The 13,228-nt window shown below is 40.4% G+C and overlaps 1 long non-coding RNA gene across 2 annotated transcripts in view; it reads left to right on the top strand.

Moving 5' to 3' along the window:
* LOC141370685 (uncharacterized) overlaps positions 1-13,228 on the top strand; it is a 329,861-nt gene that overhangs the window by 43,279 nt on the left and 273,354 nt on the right. The gene's annotated exons all lie outside the window — the stretch shown is intronic.

Here is a 13,228-nt window from a genome sequence, read left to right on the forward strand (position 1 = left end):
GTCCTTCCCGTCCGTCCGTCCTTCCGTCCCCTCCGTCCTTCCCGTCCCCGCCGTCCTTCCCGTCCGTCCGTCCTTCCCGTCCCCTCCGTCCTTCCCGTCCATCCGTCCTTCCCGTCCCCGCCGTCCTTCCCGTCCCCGCTGTATCAGACCAGAAATGGGTCATCAGGTATTCCCGCAGGGAGGGGCTGGGGAAGGCAAAGTTGGACAGATAAGGCAGGGGTCAACCGCTTGTGAGGTTTTTCCTGGAAGGCTCTGTCCTGGAATAATGTCCTCCAAACCAGAAGGAAGGGCTGCTCTGACCCATGGACCATGGGTGGACCAGAAGCCTAGGATAGTCCAGGCTTCAGGGAATGGGAAAAGGATGGGAATCTGCAGGGAGTCGTTTCTCCAACCCTTAATGACACTGCAGGACACGTCCTCAGACAGGTGAGCTTGGCACACGGGCTGTCTCTGTGCTTTGGGGGAGTGGGCACAGCGGATACCCAGCCGTGTCCCCATCCGTGGGCTTTCCAGCTCCCCAGAGCCACGCTCGCCTGACTCGTGTCTTTAGCTGTCTTCTTTGTCCAAGTTAGATGATGGTAGGAGATAGTTACCAAAAGGTGGTTTTTTTGGATTTGTCTGACTTACCGGTTGCCAGTTTATTCATCCTATTTTGCTTTCCTTGAGCTGAGAAGGTTAAAATGGTGCAAAAAGTCAGAATGGCAGCACTCTGAAGGTGAGTAGGGATAGAAAAAGCCTCACTTTGTTTCCGAGAAGTACTCTTTTCTCTTGGTTGCCCACTGAGACTTGGACTCTACTCTTTCCAGTGGGAATGGAAACTTTTGTTTGCATTGGTTTCTGTGTTGTGTAACTCAGCCCTTGTTCCAGCAGAAGCTTGATACAAAGCCGCAATGAGCTGAGTGGCACATGCTGTTTCTTCAGCTTCCCCTGATAGTACCTTGTTTGGAGAGAATTATAGCTGAAAGGGGAAACATATTCCCTCCGGCCAGAGACTTGGCTTAGAAATGCTCATTTGGGGAAGCTCCTTTTTGTTTGCTGGTTAAATAAACCCTCTGATATAAATCAATATTTGTGAGTATTAGGGAAGACCAAGTAAATAAAACCCTACATGTTTATTGCAAACAGAAATGCCCTAGAAATTCTCTAGGGCAAATGAGGAGTGGGAAGGGGTCATTATTTCCTACATGGAGAAAATTAACTGTTTCATTAGTTTACAGGCAAACACATTTTTCCTTAAGTAGTTGTTACTGAAATTTTGCTACATTTGTGCCTCTTAGTAGGCATATGAAGCACCAAGAATATAAGGTAGAAATAATGGCACGAGAATTAGCTCCCACCTCATCCGCACCATCTGGGTAAAACTATGGAAAAGGAGGAAAGCTGCTGCTGACATTTGGGGCCTGGCAGAACACTTACAGCAAGGCCCTCCTGTTGGATATAAACCACCTAACTGAACATCACGTCAGACCAGGGCATTCTGTGACGGCGCTGAAATCAGAAAAAACAAATGGGAGAACTTGATCATTTTGTGCAAGCACAGACAAAAACAAACCACAACAATACCGGACATCCTCCTGTCTTGACTAATGTGACTGGCTGTCACGGCTCTGGCTTTGGTTCCTACCACTTGCCTTATAGGTCAGATTTACTAGGACAACAAGGCTAGAATTATTCCAGTTTCTGGTAGCATCCAATCCATAGCAAAGCCTGCTTCCTTTAGCCCTCCCTCAAATCACCACCCATGGTCAACTTCTATAATGAACACTTTCTCCTTTTTTTCTTACTGCGATGCCCCATGGTTCCCCATCTGTGTTTTCTCCCTCACTGCAATGAGCACTAACCCCAACTCATTCAAGTATGGGTGTGTCCCTGGACATCTTTGCCTGGAGGACATTGACACGAACCACTGGTTTCTCAACACCCAGTCCTTCCATCTTTTCTTTCCTGAAAACAAAACCATAATGGGTGGCTATTAAAAGCCTCTTGTTCTTCCTGAAGAGAAGCCTCATTCTCACCGAGAATGCCTAATGATTGGTCTTTGCAAATTAGTCCAGGGATGGCCATGGGGACCAAGTCTGGTCCATGTGACCCAAGAGAAATTGCTTTATTGTTCTATCTTTAATCAGAACTACATATTTTTAATTACTATATAACATTTAGTTATCTGAAAGTCATCAATTTTTGGAAATTTTAAAACGTTTCACATATGGCAGTGAGTAAAAGCTTGAGAACTCTAGTGTGCTTTTACTTTCTCTTCTCACATCATTAATTACATCCTGAGATATTAAAACATACGTAGTAATTTAGATCCACACTATTACTTATTTTTTTGTTGTATTTCCTTTTCTCAAGGATTATTTCCTTATACGTCCTGCTTTATTAAGCATAGTCAAAGCAATGTGCCTTCTTCCTTCCCTCCTCCCTTCTTCCTGCATTTCTTCCTCTCTCTCCTCCCTCCCTTTGTTCCACCCTCCTCCCTGCTCCTTGTTACATGGCTCACTAGCATTTCTTTAAAGCTTTATTTTTTTTCCTTTCACATGAGCAGTAATTCTGGGTCACAATATTCTTTCCTCGAGACTCTACTGATGTTGCCTCTTTGTCTTCTGAAATACTGTTTTAGGAAAGAAATGTCATGCTCATCTGATCTATTTTTCTTTGAATATGCATCTTAAATATAACTTTAATCATAAAATATATATAAAATTTCTCTTGGACAATCCATCAGTTTGCTTCTTGAGTAAGTTGTAGACTCAGGTGAACCATTGCTGAAACTTATAAGAATAGATAACAAAATATATTATTTCAGATGCTGCATAAGGGGTGCCTGGCTGACTCAGTTGGTGGAGCATATCACTCTCTATCTTGGGGTCGTGAGTTCAAGTCCCACGTTGGGCCTAGAGCTTACTTAAAATTTTTTTTAAACTAAAAAAAAAAAAGCTGCATAATTAAAACTCTAATCCTTGACAATACTTGGTATTTTAAATTTTAGTTATTCTAGTGGTATATGTAGTGGTATCTCATGGTGATTTTAATTTGCATTTTCTGATGACTAATGATGCTGAGCATCTTGTCATATGCTCATTGGTTATTCCTAAAACTTTTGTGACATGTCCACTTTTTTGCCTATTTTTCATTGGTTTGTTTTTCATCACCTTAACAAGTTCTAAGAGTTATTTTTATATTTGGATACAGTCTTTTAGCAAATACCTGCTTCATTTTAAGAAATCAAACTGGAAATTGTAGCCCAAAATCAAAAGATTGGCAGGTGAATGAACAATTACATGTTTTAATCTGAAATGTTTAATAAATATGTATTAGTTTTCTTTTGGTGTTGTGATAAAGTACACAACAGGGTGGCTTGAAATAGCACAAATGTATTATCTTATTTTTTTTAAAGATTTTATTTATTGTCAGAGAGAGAGAGAGAGAAAGTGAGCACAAGCAGGGGGAGTGGCAGGTAGAGGGAGAAGCAGACTTCTGCTGAGCAGGGAGCCCGATGTGGGACTTGATCCTAGGACCCTGGGATCATGACCTGAGCCGAAGGCAGACGCTTAACTGATTGAGCCACCCAGGCATCCCATAAATGTATTATCTTAAAGGCCTGTGGGTGACAAGTCCAAAATGGGTCTTACTGGGCTGAAATCAAAGGTTTGGGGGAGAATCCATTTCCTTGCCTTTTACATCTTTTAGGGGGCTTCTATACCCCTGGGCTTGTGGCTTCATTCCTCCATCTTCAAAGACAGCAACATGAGGCTGAATCCTTCTCATGCTTTCCCCTCTCTGGTTGTCCCTTTTTTGCCTCCCACTCCTGCTTTTATTGACCCTTGTGATTACATTGGGTCCAACGGGATAATTCAAGATAATCTTCCTATGTTAAGATCAGCTGATTAACAACCTTAATTCCATCTGCCATCTCAATTCCTCTTTGTCATCTAACAACATAGTCACAACTTCTGGGAATCAGGATGTGTACATCTTTGGGAGGCCAGTTATTCTGCTCACCACAGTATGTATTATTAATTCACAAGATTTCTCCATATTTCTGGCTTTTTTTGATTAATCTGTAAACTTCTAGTCCCAGATACATTAGATAAGAGGACTTCTGCAGGGTCTGCAGGAATTTGACAATGTAATAGATAAATCTGACAATTGCCTTTGAGGTACAATAGCTATCCCATATAGGTGAGCGCCCTGGGATGGAGAGAAATTATTGCCCAATATCACTCATCTGGAAAGTGGCAAAGCTAGGCTTGAACCCAGCTTCTCTGATTTTATTAGCCACACTTTATGACCCCTGCTATTCAGGGCAACTAGAATACTAAAATATGGGAGGCAGGATGGAGACTTAATTAAAAACAAGATATAAACCTAGGACAAAGACTGTCATATTTAGGAGATTTTTAAGAGGGTGGCATTAAAGTAGATAAGGTGGAATACAGCGAGTCATGGAAGGGACAAGGGACAGAAACCATTGGCCCCTTTTACTCAACTTTGGTGGAAAAGACATTCCACGAATGGCACCATGCATCGCATTCCCTGAGTGCCAAAAGCAGGTGAATGGAGGATTGAGGGAGGTGGTCAGGAGGAGCACTATCCAGGAGCACATGGGAGCACATCTACAAGCTCCCTCACTAAGAAGGGGTGAGTGACATCTGCCTGGAGGTGGCTGGGCAGGTGGAAGCTGAGCCTGAGGGTTTTTACCGGATCTCACAGTCCTAAATGAATGTTGAAGTTGAGGAGGCCTGGGAGTGGTGGCTTATAGGATAGTTTGGGGCTATATTGGTATGTAATATACGAGTGATATCAATGACAAAATATAATTAAAGCAACAAGTCCATGACTACAAACTTCTGATCACTAAGGCCGCGGTGCCACACATTTTCTGGATGGACATAAGTACAATGTACATGCATCATACTGAAAGCTTCGGTGGACAACAAGGCAGTGCCTGCCTAATGATGTCCAGTTGTCTCCTTCCTCTCTGCAGGTTGTTGCTGAAAGTCTTTGCCCTCTTTATTCCAAACTAACCTGCTGTGGAACTGTGCGTCTCAAGGAGCCCCTGGTTCCTGGGTTCCAAGGGTCAAGCTGCCCAATCAGACTGCGGGTTGCAATAGAATGTCCACATTTCTCTGAAGGCCCAGAAGGCTGAGTGGTGTGACCTTGCCCTCCTCACTTCTGAGCGTTTGCTTTCCTGAGAATGAGAATGTGTCCTGGGTGGGCGAGGGGTCCCAGGTCAGTGCCAGAGGCCTAAAAAGACCAAGAGAAGGATTGTCTGAGGTGTAGGGATCCCCGCTAGAAGCAGCTCGGGCACTGTTGCAGTTAGGAATTGTAATAGTGTTTAAAAACATTGTATCAATGTTTAAAAAATTAAAGGGAGCTTGTAGATATGCTCCCATGTGCTCCTGGATAGTGCTCCTCCTGACCACCTCCCTCAGTCCTCCATTCACCTGCTTTTGGCACTCAGGGAATGCGATGCATGGTGCCATTCGTGGAATGTCTTTTCCACCAAAACAACAGAAATGAAAAAAAGGCTCTTTTTATAAAGGCTAGCTGAAAAACAGTACTTTGAGAATTTGCGTTTTGAGATCCTGCTCGGTTTCTCATTCTCCCCTCTCCTTTCTTCCTTTATTTCCTCCACTGTCTTGATCAGTTATTATTATGAGAAAATGCAGGTTGCAAAGAATCCCCTCAAACCTTGAAGAAACTGTTACACTGTTCAGTTAGTAATGCTGAGCTGTTTACCTGTTTTTCACATTAAAGTCTATTGTCTAGGATCACTGAACCAGAGCAAATAGACCAGACACCTGGTTAAAGTGTTAGTGTAACAACAGCAAAAGCTATTGAGCACAGTTTCTGACTGCTGGGGAGACTGTATGTTTCCAAGTTTCATTCTGTCACTTGGAATCAAAGCTACAGTCTCTATGCTCTGATATTTCCCAGAGCCTCAAAAGCTGCTTCTGCCTGTGCTCATGGGTCCAGTGGCAAAGGGGAGAAGCATGCGCTATATCCTCCTGTCCATTTCTCAGATTTTTTTAAGCGTCACATGTAACCTCCTTCTTTCATTAGTCAACCCCCCCAAAAAAACAAAAACAAAAATAAAACACCCCCCCCAAACCCCACTCACTTACAAACTGATTCATGCAAATTACTTCCTTTGGGCCTCCCACTGTTTCATCTGACATTTGCAGATAGATGTGTTTGGATCTCAATTTGGGCCACTTGTTATTAATAAAACATTCATCATGCTCGCATGCATATGGATTTCTGACCATTTTGGTTTACTGTCGAAACAAAAGGCTGCCCTTGAATTAGATAGAGGCTTCTTATGAAATATTAAAACTGTGTTAATGAATTTCACTTAATCACTTTTCACATGGGCCAGATTTGGTTTATGGTTTGATAAATGTCAAGGGTACTAGTTATGGTGATTTTGAATGACCCTCAGTGGTTCTCTGAGTTTGGGCAGGGCCCATCTGGTCATCTGATGATTTCAGCATATGGGTCATTGCAGATCCAGTATTATCGCTTGATAGATTCCGGAACTAGCATGTGCACCACTCAAAGGCCCTGATTTTCCATTAGTTCTTTGTAGTTGGCAGTAAGTTTCAGAGCAGATGTTTTTTTCCTTTGACCTTGATGCATGTGGGGTGGGAGGAGCAGGGAAAAATCTCGCTTTCTCTGTGCATCTGCATGGTTTTTTAGTCCAAAAGAAAAAGACCAGGTACTTAGTGAAACTAGTTTTGAATCCCTAGAGTATAAAGGTTATTTAAGTAAGTGAAAAATGAATATGTAAGTCACTACATCAAAACTAAACTACAGTAAGAAGGGACGATGTAATCTCAACAGAGGAAAGCTGATGTTTTGGAGACTTTTGTCTTTGTTTCACTTTATGAATTACCAGAAGGTTCATTTGCATGCATGCACGCATAAGAGGGCATCGCTCACATGCCGTTGTTCTTGGTATCTGGTATCTCTTGATACCAAAACCAGAGGGAATGCTTTTAAGATAGAGCCTAAAAAATACAGACACTTGTTGACTTGTAATTAACAACTGTTAACTATATTTTGAGAGTCTCTCATCGCTGTGACACAGGATCTCCTTATGATCTGCAGTCACTTGTGTTCTATTAGTCTCTCATCTTATATAAAAGTTGACAATGTGCATGAATATGTATTTTGTTCAGCTATTCCAATAGGTCTTTGAGGGAGATAGGGCAGGTGGTGCTATTCTTCTATGGTAAATGAGAAAACTACGAGTCTGTCATGATCGGTGAAAGCTCTGAGATTTTACCATATGTGCAAGCAGACATGTGAGCCTGTTTCTGTTCTCTGGGTGCTGGCAGAAGACATAAAAATCCTAGGTCAGAGACAGAGGCAGCACTGCAAACAGCATGAGCCTGGTGTTGACTCCTCTTCGCCATGCCCTCCAAGTCCTAGGGGTACGTAGATGGGCCTGGATGGGTGCTGCCCATGCACTGGATTGTGTTACAGAAGAGGAATTTATTGTTTTTATAGTGAGCACTCAGGAAACCTGCTCTTTGAGTGGGAATATTACCTTACCCTTCAAGATTGCTTGCTGCAAAAACAACCCCGAGAAATGAACCCATAAAAAGCCATCAGAGCTTTGCATTCTCAGCGTACCCAGCAAAAACACGCAGGGTGTTCAGGACCCATGGGCATTGCCTCTCCCAACAGAGTCTGGGGGGATTACGTGTTATTTGCAGGCTTACGGGGTGAGGAAGTGGTAGAGCTAAAGCTCAAATCTAGGTTTTCTGATGCTAGCTTCAGTACTTTTTCATTAATTTTAATTAATGTTAATGTCACTAATGTTAATCCTTACACTAATACCAATATGAATACTAAATACCAGTACCAATAATATATGGAGCAGTAACCCTACACCAGAGACTGCAGGAGCTAATTTATATACATTATCACTAAATCTTGTCATGTCCCTAGCAAGTGGGTACTATGTTGTCCTTTAAAAATGAAAAAAAGGCCCAATTAATTGCATTTCCTAAGTACACAGCTAAAAAATGGTAGATTCCAAAGTGGATGCTGTTTTCAGAAGCCCAGACAGTTTCTTTTATGGGTATAATTTTAGTGGTACCAGAAATTCTCTATTCAAACTATCCCTTTCACAGCCTTGTCAATCCTTGAATCCCTCACTGTGAGAGATTTGATCTTTTGATTAAGACTCTGTTTCTTGTTAAAAATCCAAATTCCTTGGGGGAGCCTGGGTGGCTCAGTTGGTTAAGCAACTGCCTTCGGCTCAGGTCATGATCCTGGAGTCCTGGGATCGAGTCCCGCATCGGGCTCCCTGCTCAGCAGGGAGTCTGCTCCTCCCTCTGACTCCCCCCTCTCGTGCTCTATCTATCTCATTCTCTCTCTCAAAATAAATAAATAAAATCTTTAAAAAAAAAAATCCAAATTCCTTGGGAGGGCTAACACTGTCACATCAGTCACTTTATACTTGAGAATGAACAAGTTGAAAGGTCCGTTCATGTTTGTAAGTGTGGATGGAGTGGAGGGCAGAGAGGACGTGAGGGTATAGGCGTTGTTTTGAGAAGAAAAGGCTGCAACAAGGAGAGAAGTTAAGGGATGAAAGGGGGGTGGGCTAAAAATACGAGCATTGTCCACCTCAGTTTGGTTCGTGCCGAGAAATGCTCAATTAGGTTCGATTGATTATAATGTTATTTACATAAAAATAGTTATTCCCTGAATAAATTATAACTAAGAATAAAATTCATTGAAGTTTTTTTGGTTACCAAAGCAATTGTTTTTTATCAGTTTTGTATCAGTACTGTGCTGGTTTCTGAGGGAGGACACCACTGTGAAGAAAACATAGTCCCTCTACAAAGAACCCACCGTCTAGTAGAAAACACTGAGAGATGAACAGATTAGTATTTTATTATTATTATCCATTCTTGGAGGATTGACTTTCTGGGTAGTGTTCTATTTCATCCCATATCTTATTTTTTCGAAGTTTACTTTGTCTGATACTAATATAGTTACTCAGCTTTCATTTGTATAATGTTTGCATGGTTTATCTTTCTCTATCCTTTTACTTTTTATCTATATATGTCTTTAAATTCAAAGTAGATTTCTTAAATACAGCATATATTTGGGTCTTGCTTTTTTATCCAATCTGAAAGTTGTTGTATTGTAACTTTTCTTACATCATCCACATTTAATGTGATTATTGATATGGTTGGATTAAAATCTATTATTTTTCTGGCTATTTTTCATTTCTTCTGTCTGTTCTTTGCTCTCCCACCTTTTCTACCTAGAAGATTTTTATGATTCTGTTTTATCTTCTCTACTGACTTATTATTTATACCTTTTTGTACTGTCTCTTAGTGGTTAACCTAGGGCTTATAATATACATGTTTAATAATGTCTTCAAGTGATACTATACAGCTACATGTGTGGAGTAGGGACGTTCCAACTGTATTTTCTCAATTCATCCTTTCCATTCTTCTACTTTTTCATATGCTATAAATACAGAATGCAGAGCTGTTATTTTTTAGAGTAAAAGATTAATTTTACCTTCATTTATTCCATTTTTTAAATTCTTGTGGTTTTTTTGTGGGTTCAGTTGTCAGTCCAATGTATTATTTCTGCCTAAAGCACTTTAACATTTTCTGTAGAGTAGGTATGCTGGCAATAAATTTCGTTTTTTTTTTTTTTTTTCTGAAAAGTATTTATTTTTCCTTCCTTTTTGAGTGATATTTTTGCTGGATATAGAATTCTAGGTTGGCAGTTTTTCTTTCACCACTTTAATGGTATTGTCTTTTAGCTTGGATATTTCTGATGGTAAGTTTGCTGTAATTTTTGTTTTTCTTCCTCTGTATATAATGTTTCTTTTATATCTGCTGTCTTCAAAAATTTTCATTGTCTTTGTTTCTAGCAGTTTGAATATAATAGGCCTAGATTTTTTTTTTTTTTTAAATCATGTTTGCTTTTCTCTGGACTTCTTGGATCTGTTGTGTCATGACTATCATTCATTTGGAAAACTCTTAGCCATTATTTTTTTCTTAATCATTATTTTTTTAACTATATATATACATATATATTTTTAAAGATTTTATTTATTTATTTGGGAGAGAGGTGAGAGAGAGAGAGAGCACGAGTGGGCTGAGGGGCAGAGGGAGAAGTAGGGTCCCCACTAAGCAGGGAGCCTGATGCAGGGCTTGATCCCAGGGCCCCTGGGATCATGACCTGAGCTGAAGGCTGATGTTTAACTGACTGAGCCACCCAGGCGCCCCTTAAACTATATTTTTCTGACCCTTTCTCTCTCTCTTTCTCTCATCCTCTGGAATATTGTTCCACAGCTCTCAGATGTTCCATTTTTAAATTTTTTTTCTTTTTTTTCTTGCTGGGTTTCAGTTTAGGTAATTGGTATTGACATTTCTTCAAGTCTACTTATTCTTTTCTCAGCAGTATTGAGTGTACTGATGAGCGGTTGAAGGCATTCTTTATCTTTATTACTGTTTTGTTTATTTCTAGCATCTCTCTGATGAAATTACCCCTCTGATCTTGGATATCTACCACCTTTTCAATGATAACTTTTAATACATTAATCAGAGTTATTTTAAATTTTCTGTCAAAGAGTTCCAGTGTCTGGGGCAGAGACTGGAATCTGCATAGGGTTTTAAGCAGTGCTCAGAGTTGCTTATCACTGTGTAAGTTTATAGAGAATCACCACAGACCAGTGAGCTCACTTGGCCAACTTGCCAGGAGTAAAAGTGAAATAATAAAATAGAAGAAACACTCTGGCACTCTGTTAGAATATTATTCTTCCTAGAATACTTAAATGTGGCAAACTTAATTCCAGAACTCTAAATTTATAATCTCTTCATCACAAGAGCTTTATCCCTTGTCTAGCTCTTACAGAAATGTTTTGAACATTAATTTAAATATATTTTTTAAGGAGTAGATTATAGGTTCTTTTGACCCAGTTTGTTAGAAATGTTTCTTTTTCCCTGTCACTAATTCCCTCACTAATTTCTACAGGCAGTATTTCTTTAGAAAATGCTCCTAAGGCTTTCGCACATGCCTAGACATCTAATGTCAAGATTTTTTTCAAAGCACAGTCATGTTTTTAATTTCCAAAACAGCCAGAAAAATTACATAGGTGGCTTTGAGAAATAACCCCCCCACCCATGTGCACACACGAGTGTGCACACACGTGTATACAACAGAAATAATGTGATAGTTCCTTTAAAAAAAAAGCTTGGAATATTTTGTTCATCTTGCTGTTGGGGAGTATATTATTACTATAAAAAATTATACCTTTTTTTGGATATGTGAATAATATAAGCTTTACTTCACAAGCTGTTCACCCATCTATCCACCCATTTATCCACTCATCCAGTTCATTTATTCAACAAACATCTGAATGCCTATCTGCCAGATACTTCATTAATAATAAAAAGATGCTTCTTGCATGGAGTTTGTCATTTACCAGAGGAGATAAGATATAATAATAAGTAATGATAATATACAATAAAGTGTGGCATTCTTACTGCACACTAGAAGCAGAGCCTGCATGAAACACCTGTTTGCCCTTTCAATTGCTGGCTAATTTCTGGCGCTCATTCTCTACTGTGCTCAGCTGCAGAACTCAGACTCAGAATGAGCCTGCTGGTGTTCCTTTCATGTTCTCTTGGGTTAAAAATCTCTCCCTGATGTACATGCACAATCCCAATAATATTTATGAGAGTTACTAGTGCCAGCAGGAGGCTCTGCCCCTGAAGCTGTTGGAAGGCATTTGAACAGCTTTTCGTGAAGATTAATGATTATAGAAAAGAAAAAAATCTTGGTCTGTCAGCTGGAAGTTAACTCGAAGGGATATAACAGAAGAAAGCCAGTGAGGATACTTCACAAGCGAGGTGTGTTTGAGGAATTTATGTTGGAACTGAAGCTTTGATGAATTACATGTATAATGCTACTCACAGGAAGATGTCAAAGTTTGTGGATAACAACAGAGAAAATAATGAGGGTTACTATTTCAGAATGCCAAAGCACATCAACAGTCTGTTTGTCCAAGAGAATAGTAAGCAAATGCATTTCTTTGGGTTAAATTCATTTGCCAAGACAGACTTAGAAAGAAAGCTGTCCCAAGTGGAACTGGGTTGCTGTAAAGGAGATGCAGTTTATACTTCCAGTAAGGACTCAGGCTTTCAAACTTCCACGGAGCATTGGATCCTGCAATTAAACAGAGTTTTGCTCTCTCTGACTTTCTGGTCTTCTCTGGTATCTCTGGGTTGAGAATCTAGATGGAAAAATGGAGTGGAGAATGAAGTAAGTAAAGCTTTGGTTCAGGAATTTTAGTTATTTCCCAAATACATATTGTGCTTTGGTCATTCCTCAAAACACTATTCAGATAAGTTTGACTATTTGATTTCCTTGGCAATCTTGCCTCTTCTCACTGTGACCGAGAAACTTACGCCTTTTGAGGCATAAAGTTCCTATAAAGGCTTCTGTAAATTTTGATTCCACAATTTGGTGCTATATGCAAGAGTCTCTCACTCTCTCCCTCCTTTTAGTGCTCTAGATGTCCTGCTGCATTCACATTTTAAGAAAGCTGCAGGGAAGAACCAGGCAGGGTGTCGTCATCTTTACGATTAAAACATTATCAGTATAGCCAATGCAGGAAAGCCATCACCTGAGCCATCACCTGAGCCCGAGGTCCTTATCCTTACAGACCAAGCTGTCCCGTTCCACCATCTTGAAGAGAAGGCAGTGTCCATGTGGGTCTGGGTGGATGGTCACCTGCCCCTCAGAGATGGTCTGGTGTCTATGGTTTTTGACATCTTTTCTTCACCTTCTCCCCTTCATCCGAGCAGAGAGTTCTTCCTGAGTAATAAATTTAAAAATTACACAGTTCTACAGGCTATAAAGCTATATGTTCTCCCCCTCATTTCATGAACCTTACTGAGGTAAATACACTTAAGAACAGGAATAAGAAATATTAGGCTTAGAATATCATGTACTGTTAGAAACTGGTCATGAGGAGAGAATTCTACTTTTCGAGGTTTGGATTTGGGCAAAGCAAGCTCTGTATGATTAAAATTCCTTAGATACTTTTTTGAGCAGGGAGCCCGATGTGGGACTCGATCCCGGGACTCCAGGATCATGACCTGAGGCGAAGGCAGTCGCTTAACCAACTGAGCCACCCAGGCGCCCGTAAAATTCCTTAGACATTTCAACAAGAAATAGCTAT

The sequence above is a fragment of the Callorhinus ursinus genome, unplaced genomic scaffold (assembly GCF_003265705.2).
Source record: "Callorhinus ursinus isolate GAN/ISIS: 27379988/994484 unplaced genomic scaffold, GSC_fseal_2.0 scaffold42, whole genome shotgun sequence".
NCBI classification, from domain to species: domain Eukaryota; kingdom Metazoa; phylum Chordata; class Mammalia; order Carnivora; family Otariidae; genus Callorhinus; species Callorhinus ursinus.